This window comes from Orcinus orca, chromosome 5 (genome assembly GCF_937001465.1).
Source record: "Orcinus orca chromosome 5, mOrcOrc1.1, whole genome shotgun sequence".
NCBI classification, from domain to species: domain Eukaryota; kingdom Metazoa; phylum Chordata; class Mammalia; order Artiodactyla; family Delphinidae; genus Orcinus; species Orcinus orca.
Window position 1 is genome coordinate 68,725,614 of NC_064563.1, and position 15,598 is coordinate 68,741,211.

Below are 15,598 nucleotides of genomic sequence, written 5' to 3' on the forward strand. Positions count from 1 at the left end.
TTTGCTAAATGACAGAAAGTCTGGTTGTTAAAAGGAAATATGATGAAATGTCTCACTCATCATTTATGTGGACAAGTTCTGAGGACTGCACTGAGGTTCTTTGTAAGTGTGATGCAAGAAAAAAGAAAGGTCTTGCAAAAGAGCTTGTTTATGCCAGCTGCAATAGGCTGAATAGATGTTCAACCATTTGCTATTACAACATTTTGTGGATGAGAAATACAGTGCTGTTTTCTTAACATGATAAAGAATAACACATTCAAAACAATGTCCAGCATTATAATAAAATAGTGGAACACAGAATGCATTCCCAACAAAATTGTTTACAAGGGTGCCTACTTTCACCCTTCTCACTTAACAGCGTCCTGGAAGTTCTGTTGTTTTACCTCTTATCTTTGAGATCTATCTTATTTTATTCATGCTCTTATCACAATCTTCCATAGAACAGGCACTCACTGGAAGTTAAAAAAATTTTTTTTTGCTTGGTATATATTTTTTTCTCCCAGACTGGGTTCTCAGCTTCTCTTTGGCATGTTGTGTTTCTCTTTCTGTTTTCTGTAGTGTACATGGCTGATTTTAGCTTGCTTGTGTTGAACGTGGACAGGTCTTTTTTTTTTTTTTTGCGGTACGCGGACCTCTCACTGCTGTGGCCTCTCCCATTGCGGAGCACAGGCTCCGGACGCGCAGGCCCAGCGGCCATGGCTCACGGGCCCAGCCGCCCTGCGGCATATGGGATCCTCTCGGACCAGGGCACAAACCCATGTCCCCTGCATCGGCAGGCGGACTCCCAACCACTGTGCCACCAGGGAAGCCCCAATGGACAGGTCTTTTGAGACCTTCAGTTCTCTCTGAGACACTGATGGTGAATTCTCCATGACTTCTTCCATCCCTGACGCTTGCATGTCTCACCTCCAACCTACAGGGTGGAGCTAAAATTTGCTTTCCATCCACTCTTCTGAGACTGAGGGCAGAAAGAGTAGGAGCAGACCTCCACTGCGGCTGTATGCAGCCTTTGTAACCTAGGTTTTACTCTCCTGAAATGATGTTACAAATCTGGTACCAGGAATTAATCCACCTTGTTGGCCATGCCTCCTGTTCTCATGGTGAGATACCACTGGATTCCTGATCGTTCCCTGAGGCTCTTCCTGTTTCTAGCGAGATCTTGAAGTTGGGGTCTACACTGTGAGGAGTGTTTCTTTGAGCTGCTTACTTACCTCTTGAGTCCGTTTAACCACAGGCTGGGGAGTATTAGTGAGAGGTCTCAGGAATTTGTCCAATCTCCTTCTTTCTGGGTTCGGTCGTGGCGGGTAGAGGGCTGCAGTGGGCTCAGAAGCTGAGCTTTGACCTGTCAGAATGTTTTGTCTCTTTCCTCAATAGCCACATTTTGAAGTTTATAACTTGTAGTTATACCCCTTTTCCTATTCTGTTGCTGCTGGTGAATTTTCAGAGGTGTTAGTTTTGTGTGTGTGTGTGATGGTCATCTGACAGAGCAAACAGGTGAGACAATATAAGAACACATTTTCAAAAATAATAATTTATCAGTGGGATGGGCAGCTAGCCTTACCAGGTGATAAAAGGTACTACAAAATTATAGCAATTAAAATAGAATATTGGTTTGTGACCACCTAGAGGGATGGGATAGGGAGGGTGGGAAGGAGAAGCCAGAGGGAGGAGATATGGGGATATATGTATATGTATAGCTGTTTCACTTTGTTATAAAGCAGAAACTAACACACCATTGTAAAGCAATTATACTCCAATAAAGATGTTAAAAAAATAAATAAAATAGAGTATTGCTGGCATATGAATAGAAAGATTAAAAAGTTTAATATATGATTAAAAAAACAAACAACCTAATCCAAAAATGGGCAGAAGACCTAAATAGACATTTCTCCAAAGAAGACATACAGATGGCCAAGAAGCACATGAAAAGCTGCTCAACATCACTGATTATTAGAGAAATGCAAATCAAAACTACAATGTGGTATCACCTCACACCAGTTAGAATGGGCATCATCAGAAAATCTACAAACAAGTTCTGGAGAGGGTGTGGAGAAAACGGAACCCTCTTGCACTGTTGGTGGGAATGTAAACTGATAGAGCCACTATGGAGAACAGTATGGAGGTTCCTTAAAAAACTAAAAATAGAACTACCATATGATCCAGCAATCCCACTACTGGGCATATACCCAGAGAAAACCATAATTCAAAAAGACACATGCACCCTATGTTCATTGAAGCACTATTTACAATAGCCAGGCCATGGAAGCAACCTAAGTGTCCACTGACAGACGAATGGATAAAGAAGATGTGGTACATATATACAATGGAATATTAGCCATAAAAAGGAATGAAATTGGGTCATTTGTAGAAATGTGGATGGATCTAGAGACTATCATACAGAGTGAAGTAAGTCAGAAAGAGAAAAACAAATATCGTATATTAACGCATATATGTGGAACCTAGAAAAATGGTACAGATGAACTGGTTTGCAGGGCAGAAATTGAGACACAGATGTAGAGAACAAATGTAGAGAACACTGAGGGGGGAAAGATGTAGAGAACACCGAGGGGGGAAAGTGGCAGAGGGAGGGTGGTATGATGAATTGGGAGATTGGGATTGACATATATACACTAATATGTATAAAATAGATAACTAGTAAGAACCTGCTGTATAAAAAAATAAAATACAATTTAAAACAAAATAAAATAAAAAGTTTAATATGTGATAAAAGAAGCTTTATACATTTTGGTTATTTAGAGCAAAGGAATATTCTTCGCTTTTTCCTCATACATGCTTGAAAACTATTGCAAAAAGATCAGATAGTTAAATCAACTGAAAGTAAAACACAAAACTATTAAAAACACTCTAAATATACATAAAAGTGGCTATCAAGTCTCTAAATGGGGAAAGAGACTCTCTGAGATGAGAGAAGAAACAATAGAGGAAAAGATAAACAGATGTGATGCATAAAGCTTTAAACATGTGCTTTTTAAAAAAATATATAAGGCAATTATTTTCAACAGAATTACAAGACAATCAATTTGCAATAAATGTTACATGTTAATACCTTTACTATAAGGAGGTCAAACAAATTAGTAAGAAAAACATAATGTCGCCAATAAACACATGGACAAGAACAAGAAGAGACAAGCCACAAGATGGAAAAAATGAATTATAAATTTATGCTCATACATTTTCTCTCTAATAAATACAAATTAAAACAACAAAGTTATGCCATATCATTTTCAACTATACAACCAATAAAAGATTGTTTTAGGGAATTCCCTGGGGGTCCAGTGGTTAGGACTCTGAGCTCCCACTGCAGGAGGCCTGGGTTTGACCCCTGGCTGGGAGCTAGGATCCCACAAGCCGAGCGGCCAAAAATAAATTGATTTAAGTGGTAATATTTAATGTGGATGTGGAGACATGAATTTGGTATCTTTATATAATTTTGCTGAGGTTATTAATTTTACAGCTCTTTAGAAACAAATTTTTCACATTTTATCATGGACATTTAAAATGTCATACATTTTGCCCAGTAATTAAATTCCTGAGATTATGTGTGAAGGAAATAATCCTAAATGTAGAAAAAAAATCTCTAGGTGCAAAGATATTTATTGCAGTATTTTTCATAAGGAGAAATATTGGAAACAAGCTAAATATTCAATAATGGAGGGATGGTTAAAATTATAGTATGGTTGCATGATGAGATATTTTACGTCCATAATCAATGATATTTTCAAATAATTTTTAATTACCCAAGAAATGCTTATATAATTGTATTAAGCAAAAAAAGGATATAGGTCGTGGTGTATGATTATAAATACAGTATGTATAGAAAAACAGTGGAAGAAAAACCCACAAAAATACTAAAAAATACAGTTATCTTTTGGTGGTGTAATTGACAGTACTTAACAGTACTTGTTTCTCCTTCTTATACTTTTTTATTGTCAAGACTCTCAGTTACAAGTAAGAGAAACCCAATACCAAACAGCGTGAGCAAAAATAGGAATTTATTTGTCAAGTAACCAAAACTTAGGGGGATAGAGCATTCTTGAGTCTAAATCCAGGGGCTCCATTGACGTGGTCATGAGTCTAACTGTCCTCTCATTTTATCTTATCTCTGCTTCGTTTAGCGTATTGATAAAATTTTTTCCTTGCTGCAGACCCTGGCTTCTTTTGTGAGACCAGATAAGTTGACTGAAAAAGATTTCTAATTCTGTCATTCTTATAGATCTCTATCCCAGAGCTAAAGAAATGTTTGCTTTTCTGATGGATATAGATCTAGCTCCTCTGTAGTTTGTGATTATCTTGATTAGGCCACGTGCCCACCTTGATCTAAGGCGCACATACCCACCTCTGCTGTTCATAGTGGGGTCAGGGAAAACGTGTGCCTGGAATTAATCTCACCTGAATCACTTTCAGTGCACGGTCCACGGAAAGAGCGCTTCCAATATGTGAGGAAAGACAGCATTTTTTGTATAACCAACAAGTATCACTTAAATAAATTGAAAATAAAATCCTTGATTTTTAAGAGCAAACTATCACCACCCACCCATTTCCACCTCCACTCTCTCCTCATCGAAGGAAAAAAAATCCAGCATTATTCAGATTTGACTGGTAAGAGTATGTCATTTTTGGCATCTAAACTCAAGGAACAAAACCAATGCATTAAATTAACAAAAAAGCAATAATTCTTATAAATGAAAGGGATACACAGTTATAAGTTTGGAAGTGTCAAACCTAGCAATAAAGTGAAAAGCTGTTTAGAGGTAAAGCTCATAATACTGGAGAAAAATATTAAGTCCTGAGTTCTGATAAAGGAAAACCAAGTTTCTAGCTAAAATGCTGACCCATCCTTAAAAATAAACAAACCAATCAAACTAAAGCAAAACAAAACAAAAAACAGGAGAGTGGGCTTCTGTCCAGCAGCACAGTGTTAGGGGTTCTGATAGGTATTTGGGGACCATTCCACTCACTAGGCTTTCTGCATAGCATTTTCTTGCCAAGGGAACTGCTATTCTCATGGGAACAGTAGCTGAAGGCTTATTACGTAAGTAAGTAGTACTGGAGGCCAAGACTCAGGACAGTCTTACCCCATGAAATCATTCATGTTAATTATTGCATCAGTAGTTTTTCTTTTCATTGCTTAGTAACGTTCCATTGCATGGATATAGCACAATTTGTTTATCCAGCCATTTGTTGATGGCCATTTGAGACTTTTCCAGTATTTGGCTATTATGAATAAATCTGTTATGAAACTGTGTACAATTTCTTTTTGTGGACATATATTGCTATTTTTCTTGAGTAAATACCTAGAAGTAGAATTTATGGGCCAAATGGTAAGGGAAATTTTAACTTTTTAAGAAGCCATCAAACACTTCCAAAGTAGTTTTACCATTTTAAATTTCCACAGGCAGCATATGAGAGTTCCAGGTGCTCCATGTCCTTGTCAACACTTATTTTCAGTCTTTTTACTTTTAGCTAGATTAGTGTGTGTGAAGTGAGAGTTCACCTTGTTTTTTTGTTTTATTTTTAATTAATTTTTATTTTTGGCTGTGTTATGTCTTCGTTGCTACCCATGGGGCTTTCTCTAGTTGCGGTGAACAGGGGCTACTCTTCATTGTGTTGAGCGGGCTACTCACTATGGTGGCTTCTCTTGTTGTGGACGGAGCATGGGCTCTAGGCACATGAGCTTCAGTAGTTGTGGCACACGAGCTCAGTAGTTGTGGCTCTCAGGCTCTAGAGTGCAGGCTCAGTAGTTGTGGCTCAGGGGCTTAGTTGCTTCGTGGCATGTGGGATCTTCCCGGACCAGGGCTCGAACCCGTGTCCCCGACATTGGCAGGTGGATTCTTAACAACTTCGCTACCAGGGAAGTCCTGTTTTGCTCATTTTAAAATTGGATTGTTTGTCTTATTATTGAGTTATGTTTATATATTACAAATACAAGTCATTTATCAGATATATGCATCATAAATATTTTCTCCTAACCTCTGGTTTGCTATTTTATTTTCTTAATTGTCTTTTGAAGAGCAAAACTTAAAACATTTGATGGAGTCCAGTTTATCATTTTTAAAAAATAGTTTTATAGTTTCTTTATATGTACTGAATCCTTAAGAATTTTTTGCCTATCCCAATGTTGAAAAAAACTTTCTCCTGTGTTTTTTAAGATAGTTTTATTGAGATATAATTTATATGCCATACAATTTGCTGACTGTAGAGTAGAATTCAATGATATTTTAGTATATTCACAGAGTTGTGCAACCATCACCACAATCTAATTTTAGAATATTTTCCTTCCCCCTAAAAGAAACCCTGTAACCATCAACAGTCATTCCTTAATCTCAATCCAATCTTATCTCTCATACTTCCCAGTCTAGGCAAACAATAATCTACTTTCGGTCTCCATAGATTTGCATATTCAGAACATTTCATGTAAATGTACTCATAACCTGTGGTCTTTTGTGACTGGCTTATTTCACTTAACATAATATTTTTATGGTTCCTCAATACTGTAGCATATATCAGTACTTTATTCCTTTTTTATTATGGAATAATATTCCATTGTATGGATATAAGCCTATTTTATTCGCACATTCATCAGTTGATGGGTATTTGGGTTGTTTCCACTTTTTGGCTATTGTGAATGCTGCTGCTATATATGAATGTTCATGTACATGTTTTGGTGTTGGTATGTGTTTTCATTTCTCTTGGGTGTATATCTAGAAGTAGAATTTCTGGGTCAAATGGTATTGAATTTTCAGCACATCTTATGCAGATTTTGTTATATTTATTTTTAAGTATTTCGTGTTTTAAATAGTATAACTGGCATTGTTTCTATAAATTCCAATATCCAGCTGTTCGTTGCTAGTACATGAAAGTAAAATTGGTTTTTGTATATTGGTCTTGTATTCTGGGACCTTGCTAGACTCACTTATTAGTTCTAGTTGCTTTTGTCGTGGACTATCAGGGATCTTCTGTGTACAGGATCATGATTAACTTTATTTTTTCCTTTCTAATATATGCTTTATTTTTCCTTTTCTTCCTATATTGATTTAGTACAATGTTGAATAGATATGGGGAGAGTGGATACCTTTCTCTTGTTCTTGAGAAACATTAAGCATTCATTCTGTCACCACTGAGGATGATATTAGCTGCAGTTTTTTTGTTTTTTTTTGTTTTTTTTACATAAACCCTTTATCAGATTGAGGAAGTTCCCTTCTATTTATAATTTGCTGAGAGTTATTTTTTAAATCATGAGTGGGTGTTGCATTTTTAAAAAATAAATTTATTTATTTTTGGCTGTGTTGGGTCTTCATTGCCGCTCTCAGGCTTTCTCTAGTTGTGGTGAGTGGGGGTTACTCTTTGTTGCAGTGCGCAGGCTTCTCATTGTGGTGGCTTCTCTTGTTGTGGAGCACAGGCTCTAGGTTCACGGGCTTCAGTAGTTGTGGCTTGCGGGCTCTAGAGTGCAGGCTCAAGTAGTTGTGGTGCATGGGCTTAGTTGCTCCGCAGCATGTGGGATCTTCCTGGACCAGGGCTCGAACCCGTGTCCCCTGCATTGGCAGGTGGCTTCTTAACCACTGCGCCACCAGGGAAGGCCCGAGTGTTGCATTTTTGCAGATATTTTTAGGGGGCAGGGGATCTTTTAAGATGATCATATGATTTTCCTTCCTCTCTCTGTAAATATGGTAAATTGCACTGATTACTTTCCAAATTTTAAACCAACTTTTTTTTCCCCCTGGAATAAACCTCATTTGATCATGTTGTAATAGCCTTGGTATATTGCTGGATCTGATTTTGTTACTGAACCGTACTTGGGTCCACTTGTTTGCAGGCAGTAAAGCCAATCTACTGACACCAGGTTGTGGTGAAGGAAAGTGCAGCATTTATCGCAAGGCCAAGCAAGGAATAAATATAGTGGTCTGGGTTGCTGTAACAGAATGCCAATAGACTAGGTGACTAAAATAATAGAAATGTATCTCTCACAGTTCTGGAAGCTGGGAAGTCTGAGATCAGGGTGCCAGCATGGTCGTCAGGTCTGGGGAGGGTCTTCTTCCTGGTTTGCAGATGGCCATCTTCTTGCTGGGTCCTCACATGATGGAGAGAGAGAGATCATCTCTCTTGTCTCTTCTAATAGCACTAATCCCATTCATGAAGACTCTACCCTCATGACCTAAATAACCTACCAGAGGCCCCACCTCCAAATACCATCCCACTGGGGATGTAGGCTTCAACATATGAATTCCGGGAGGACACAAGCATGCAGTCCATAGCAGGGTATCACAGCGATCTATCTGCATAATACTTATACCTAGAAATCAAACATGTTGGCAGATGTGTATATAAATGGAGCAAAATGTCTGCCTCTTTTGGAGAATTTTGTCAGGGCCCAAATAACTTGGAAACTTCAACTCTGGGCTGGTTGTCTCAGTATTAATTACAGCCAGAACATGGACATGAGAAGAATGCCTCACAGACCCATGCATGGGTTTGAATGATGTTATTAACCAAGTAAACTTTATAAAATCCAGGCTTATGAAAGCTTAACTGTTTTCTATAATTTGAGCTTGTAGAAAATTTCCTTAATATTCCACTGCTGCACACACGCAGCTGTTGACTGTCTGAGGTCTGGCACAGGGTGAGTCAGTATTCAGTTAGGAGTTGAAGTAGCAGCTCTTTCTCAGATTCACACATTCCTTTTGACTTATTGGCAGCAAGATATTATCTGGTTCATAGTCTTGCTTACTTGGCAGACACATTTATTTTAGTAAATAGGAATACCTTAAATCTGAATCCTAAAGACAAAGACCTTACTGTCTTCCTTATTCATGACAAAATTACAGCTACAAAAGGGAAGCATGAACTCTGGTATTCAAATGAAGAAAAAGTTCTATTGAGTTATTTTCCCACCCTGGAAAACTTTCTCTCAGAGAACAATTTCATGATGGATGATTCTACGAGGAATGCTACAATGCTGTAAATGTCTGCAGGCCAAACTGCTTTCAACGAGTGAATGTTTTCTCTGGAAAATGGAAACTGTGACACAGTCCAGGCAATAGCATACTCCCTGTCTTCTGTAATAAAGGGAAGGTTCACTGACTGGAACTCAGGTGTAATAGAGATAGAAATATGCCTGATTTCCCGAATACAACAAAAGAAGCTACCATTGTCCCCCATCTTTTCCTACTATAGTGCATGGTCATAAAAAATGCATATTTATTGAGAGATGTCTTTATTTATTTATTTTCTAAATAAATTTATTTATTTTATTTATTTATTTTTGTCTGTGTTGGGTCTTCATTGCTGCACGTGGGCTTTCTCTGGTTGCGGCGAGCGGGGGCTACTCTTCGTTGCGGTGCGTGTGCTTCTCATTGCGGTGGCTTCTCTTGTTGCAGAGCATGGGCTCTAGGCGCGCGGGCTTCAGTAGTTGGGGTGTGCAGGCTTAGTTGCTCCGCAGCACGTGGGACCTTCCTGGACCAGGGCTCGAACCTGTGTTCTCTGCATTAGGCAGGCAGATTCTTAGCCACTGCGCCACCAGGGAAGCCCAAGAGGGACGTCTTTAAAATGTGTAGGGAGTTACAGCCCTCACAGTGAACATGAGAACTGAGATGTGAATCTGTTTCCTTTGCTGGTCTTCAGTTATCTTTCTTGAACATGAGCTTTTCCGCTGGCTGAGTATCATCCACTATCTGAAGATGGATATTTTCCCTTCAGTATAGACACTGATGCAAGCCAAGTATTTTGGATATACTCAAAATTCTTAAAAAAAGGATTGTCAAGGGTAATTTTAAAGAATCTGGCTATTGTCTTCAGCACTGTGCAGAGACTACTGGAACTCACTGATATCTGCATGCTCCTCTGTATCTCCCAGGCTCCTTGTGACTACCTTGGACCTATGAGGAGGTCTGGCCAATGGAATGTAAGCAGAGATGGGTGCCCCTTCCAGGCTGAAATAATAAAGTGCCTCATGTACCTTCCCACACACTGTGTTCTCCTCCATAGTGGGAGTAGAGGCCAAAGGTTAATGATGGATGGATGATGGTAGAGTCACAGGATGGAGGATTCTGTACCCCAGAGCCACATTTTGGAGGAGAGCTTCCCTAGAGAGCTCCCCAACTTATATCAGACTATGACATGAGTAAGAAATAAACCTTTACTGGGCTTCCCTGGTGGCGCAGTGGTTGAGAATCTGCCTGCCAATGCAGGGGACACGGGCTCGAGCCCTTGTCTGGAAAGATCCCACATGCCGCGGAGCGACTAGGCCCGTGAGCCACAACTACTGAGCCTGCGCGTCTGGAGCCTGTGCTTCACAACAAGAGAGGCCGCGATAGTGAGAGGCCCGCGCACCGCGATGAAGAGTGGCCCCCGCTTGCCACAACAGGAGAAAGCCCTCGCACAGAAACGAAGACCCAACACAGCCATAAATAAATAAATTAAAAAAAAAAAAAAGAAACCTTTACTAAGATTTATTGTGTTGTGAAATTTTAGGGGTGATTTATTACTGCTGCTAGCATTTCTTATTCCTATCGATGCCAACTTCTCATCTAAACTGTCACTCCCGGGTAAACTCAATACTCCCTCCACGTTTCCTCAAGACGAAATACAGCAAGTTCTTGAATGCAGTCCTGGAAGTAAACATGTATTTGTCAAAGATCTGATATCAAGTTTTTTGTTCAAGTTTCTCATAACTTTGGTAAAAGGATTTATCCTGCTAAAAAGTGATCTTTAAGATACTTTATGTACTATTTTGGGAATATACTATGATAACATTTGCTGATTCTTGATTTATACAATTAAGTTAAACATATCAATTTCATTGTGTTCTGAAATTAGTACTATGACTTTCAGATGTCTCTTAGATACCTTTGAGAAACCTTGTATTCTTCCCAGGGTGGAAGGCATATAATAACTAGATGGCCTCGAAATGTAACATAGTGATATTTTTTCTGTTCATCCACTTATCCATTCAACAAAACTGTATTGACCACCAACTATTATGCAGAAACTGTGCTGTCCAACTTAGCAGCCTCTAACGATGTGTGGACTCTTTTTTAAATTTAAGTTTAAATTACTCTAAATAAAATAAATTAAACTAAAAATTCAGTTCTTTAGTAATATCTACCACATTTCAAGTGTTTAATAGCTGTATGTAACTAGCAGCTATCTTACTGGACAACACAGAGGAACATTACCATCATCCAGAAAGTTTCACTGGACAGCATTCATCTAGAAAAAAGATGGATACAATATTCATAAGTTCCCTTTAATGTAATCATTGTTTCCATCAAAATGATAAAATATGCTTTAGGCTGCCAGAGAAGTCAGGAAATCTGTGTATTGGAGATAACATTTGAACTTATTCTTAAAAGATGAGAAGGAGCTTGCTATATTCCAATAAGAGAGAAGAGCAGATACAAAGTCAAAGAAGCATAAATGGGCTAATAAGGGAAGGTGAGAAGTTCAATGTGACTGGAGAGAAATATATGTAAGAGAAAAGAGCAGAGATGAGGTTGGGTGTGGCAAGAGCAGGCAAAGTAGAGACGGGTACAGTAGAGAGTTTGGACTTCATCTTTTGGTGATGGGAAGCCAAAAAAGTCTTTTAAGCAGGAGAATAATAACATCAGACTGGCATTGTATGAAGGTCACTTGCTGGTAGTATTGATGATGAAAGATCAGATTGGAGGCTATGGGTCCCAGCAGGTGAAGACAAAAGCAGTAGCAGTTGAATTGAAGAGGAAAGCCTCAATTTTAGAGATATTTCTATATTAGAATTATAAAGTTAGAATGTACATAATTTAGACCAACTTTTTCTGCTTAATCAAGTGGAGTGTCGGAAGGAGCCAGTGAAAGGAGAAGTAAGACTGTGTGTTACATACGGGTGTATGTCTCAGTCTCTACTCACAGAGAACAAACAAGCATAGATTTTGGCACACTTATCTATCCTATGACACTCAGGTTGTGCTCTTGAGAAAGTGGTGTGTACATAAGTTCATTCAGAGAACTTCTCTGTGTCCTCCCTAACATTTGGACATTTTGAAGTTACAAGAAGGCCACTCTTTCCTAGGAAGTCTATTTCATTAAAGGGACTCTTTTGATGTTACCTCTGTGTTGAGAATTATTACCTTTTAACACATTTATTTTGTCATCTAAACTTTCCATTCGGTTCTGTGAGTTATTTTAACACACGGCACATCTATCTATGTTGAGGGATGATGCTATGAGTAGTAACAGGTGAGGTGTTTGGAATTTACGTAAGCATGAGCCTTACAAAAATGTCTTCTAAAGCTGAGGGGTGCTGGTTGATGAAGAGCTTTTGGGAGCAGATGACCGCTGATAAGAGCCTTGTTCCTCAATTCTGATGAGATTTTGGATTCACTTTTCAGTCTATCTAAGTAAAATTTCAGGTTGCTTATGGTTTCTCAGAGAAGAGCAGGAAGAGTTAACACTGGAGTCAGTTGGTCAGTTTAAACAGAGGCACCACTTCCCTTTGTCATTTTATCGCTGAGCCTGGTTTCCTCCTCTACTGGGTAAACATCCTTTTCTTATCCCTGTTTTTCCTCCAAGTCGGCACTTTCCTAATGATTTCCTGTTTCTGAGAAAAATCTTACTGAGATCAAATATGAAATCAAGCGGGAAGAATTAGTAAGGCCTGCCATGGCAAGAGATTTTGAAGTCCCAGCATATGTCTGGGTTATGGGAAGTTCAGGAATTAGAAGAAGGTGAAATGTCCTCAGCCTGCTATCCATTCCCTCCCCACAGGACTGTCTGCAGTGATAAGAGACTGTTAGGGATGAAAAGTTCTCCATGAAAGTTTCTATATACAGCCCTGTGGAAAAATAGCACGTAAGCCCCTATTCTAAAATGGAGGAGGATTAAGATCAGAAATAAACATTTCTCATTTCAGAATGTCAGAACGTCAGGCAGAATGTCCTAATTAGTATAGTGATCTTCTCCACTACTGAAGGCTAAAAATGCTTCAAAGTAAATACATGTCTGTTGCCTCCTTCATGCTGCTGTAAATTTTCTTGAGCTACTAACAGTTTTGTTAGGGGAAGAGTCTTCTCTTAAGTGAGCATAGATTTGATAGCTTCTTTTTCTTATATGCAGAATAAATCTTCTTTTTGTTGTTCTGTTTTGTTTTGAATGCTTTTGTTACATTGTTTCTATTATGATGTCATAAACTAGTGTCTAGTAGGAAAACTGATAATGGATTCAAACTATTTGTTGATGTAAAATGCTAAGCAGTAAGTTTACTAATCCTTTCTTTTTTTAATTTAATTTTTTAAACATCTTTATTGGAGTATAAATGCTTTACATTGTTGTGTTAGTTGCTGCTGTATAACAAAGTGAATCAGCTATATGTATACATATATCCCCATATCCCCTCCTTCTTCTGTCTCCCTCCCACTCTCCCTATCTCACCCCTCTAGGTGGTCACAAAGCACTGAGCTGATCTCCCTGTGCTATACGGCTGCTTCCCATTAGCTATCTATTTTACATTTGGTAGTGTATATATGTCAATGTCACTCTCTCACTTCGTCCCAGCTTCCCCTTCCCCCTCTGCGTGTCCTCAAGTGCATTCTCTACATCTGCGTCTTTATGCCTGTCCTGCCCCTAGGTTCATCAGAAGCATTTTTTTTTCTATTAGATTCCATATATATGTGTTAGCATACGGTATTGTTTTCCTCTTTCTGACTTACTTCACTCTCTATGACAGACTCTAGGTCCATCCACCTCACTACAAATAACTCAATTTCGTTTATTTTTATGGCTGAGTAATATTCCATTGTATATATGTGCCACATCTTTTTTATCCATTCATCTGTGAATGGACACTTACGTTGCTTCCATGTCCTGGCTATTGCAAACAGTGCTGCAGTGAACATTGGGGTGCATGTGTCTTTTTTTTTTTTTTTTTTGCAGTACACGGGCCTCTCACTGCTGTGGCCTCTCCCGTTGTGGAGCACAGGCTCCGGATGCGCAGGCTCAGTGGCCATGGCTCACAGGCCCAGCTGCTCCATGGCATGTGGGATCTTCCCGGACCGGGGCACGAACCTCTGTCCCCTGCATCGGCAGGCAGACTCTCAACCACTGCGCCACCAGGGAAGCCCTATTTTTAGTTTTTAAATGAACCTCCATACTGTTCTCCATAGTGGCTGTATCAATTTACATTCCCACCAACAGTGCAAGAGGGTTCCCTTTTCTCCACACCGTCCCCAGCATTTATTGTTTGTTGATTTTTTGATGATGGCCATTCTGACTTGTGTGAGGTGATACCACATTGTAGTTTTGATTTGCATTTCTCTAATGATTAGTGACATTGAGCATCCTTTCATGTATTTGTTGGCAATCTGTATATCTTCTTTGGAGAAATGTCTATTTAGGTCTTCTGCTCATTTTTGGATTGGGGTGTTTGTTTTATTTGATATTGAGCTTCATGAGCTGCTTGTATATTTTGGAAACTAATCCTTTGTCAGTTGCTTCGTTTGCAAATATTTTCTCTCATTCTGAAGGTTGTCTTTTCATCTTGTGTATGGTTTACTTTGCTGTGCAAAAGCATTTAAGTTTCATTAGGTTCCATTTGTTTATTTATGTTTTTTATTTCCATTTCTCTAGGAGGTGGGTCAAAAAGAATTTTGCTGTGATTTATGTCATAGAGTGTTCTGCCTATGTTTTCCTCTAAGAGTTTTATAGTGTCTGGCCTTATATTTGGATCTTTGTATGGAAACACAAAAGACCCCGAATAGCCAAAGCAATCTTGAGAAAGAAAAACAGAGCTGGAGGAATCAGACTCCCTGACTTCAGACTATACTACAAAGCTACAGTAATCAAGACAGTATGGTACTGGCACAGAAACAGAAATATAGATCAATGCAACAGGATACAAAGCCCAGAGGAATACCTGCACACATATGGTCACCTTAACTTTGATAAAGGAGGCAAGAATATACAATGGAGAAAAGACAGCCTCTTCAATAAGTGGTGCTGGGAAAACCAGACAGCTACATGTAACAGAATGAAATTAGAATACTTTCTAACACCATACACTAATCCTTTCTTAAAGCTGCACTGTATTAAAACTTGTAAGAGGTGTAAGAGCTCAATTTAGCATGGGGTTAAGGTAAACACTTTTCTTGGTCACCTTCTTATAGGAGTAGAAATATAAGTGATTCTGGCAGTTACCCTGAATACTAAACACAATGGAAAACCTTTGCTTTCTTTAAAATGGCTTTGGTAGTCCCGGCAAATCATCCTTTCCTCTTTTAATATTAAACACACAGCGACTGAACTGGTTATGCCTGCTGAGACAGGTTGTGCTACACAGGTAATGCACAAAGCCAAGCTTGCAGTAGGCAACATAAATGATGTGTTGGACCAGTCCCTCCCATCAGGAAACTTGCACAAGTTAGATAGCCTCATCCACCAGAGGGCAGACAGCAGAAGCAAGAAGAACTACCATCCTGCAGCTTGTGTTACAAAAACCACATTCACAGAAAGATAGACAAGATGAAAAGGCAGAGGGCTATGTACCAGATGAAGGAACAAGATAAAACCCCAGAAAAACAACTAATTAAGGGGAGATAGGCAACCTTCCAGA